We start from the raw sequence: 621 nt of genomic DNA, 5'->3' as shown, positions 1-621 counted from the left end.
TCTGACAAATATTTTTTCCTCCCACCCCAAATTTTTTCACTCAATCTGATTTTTTCCCACCACCATGTCCCTTTAGGGGCTCCGTAGGTATAGTCTGTGCATGATCTGATGTTTTATTAGGACCCAGAATAAGGCGAGATGAACATTGCAGAGCGCTAAACACTCCGTGCAGTGTATGTTTCATTCATACTCGAAGTCGGAGGGTGCTCTCGTGCAGAAAGTCGTGGACAAAAGCGTCCAGCTATCGCTGTACAAAAACAGTTGTTTTCACAGAAAAACAGAAACGTTTGGAAACATGAAGACATTAAACATACGATTGCGACAATATATGGTTTATTTGTGTTTGTCAAGTAATCTCCAGGTAATAAATAAAGTATATGAACAATGCAGTGCTAATTGACATAGCATTTATTACAGTATAGAAACTATTCTGCCTTATTATGTGATAAAAAAGTGTTTGTAGTATATAAACAAATCATTATTATTGGTTATTGTCCAGCAGTTATCTGATCTATAAGTCAATTAAAAGCTAGAAATTAGAGAACAATTAAAGTTGCCTATACACCAGTCAAAAGTTTTTGAACAGTAAGATTTTTAATGTTTTTAAAGAAGTCTCTTCTG

This window comes from Sinocyclocheilus rhinocerous, unplaced genomic scaffold (assembly GCF_001515625.1).
Source record: "Sinocyclocheilus rhinocerous isolate Xijiao unplaced genomic scaffold, SAMN03320098_v1.1 scaffold2210, whole genome shotgun sequence".
NCBI classification, from domain to species: domain Eukaryota; kingdom Metazoa; phylum Chordata; class Actinopteri; order Cypriniformes; family Cyprinidae; genus Sinocyclocheilus; species Sinocyclocheilus rhinocerous.
The sequence above is the reverse complement of the archived record's forward strand: the minus strand, read 5'-3'. Positions refer to the sequence as shown.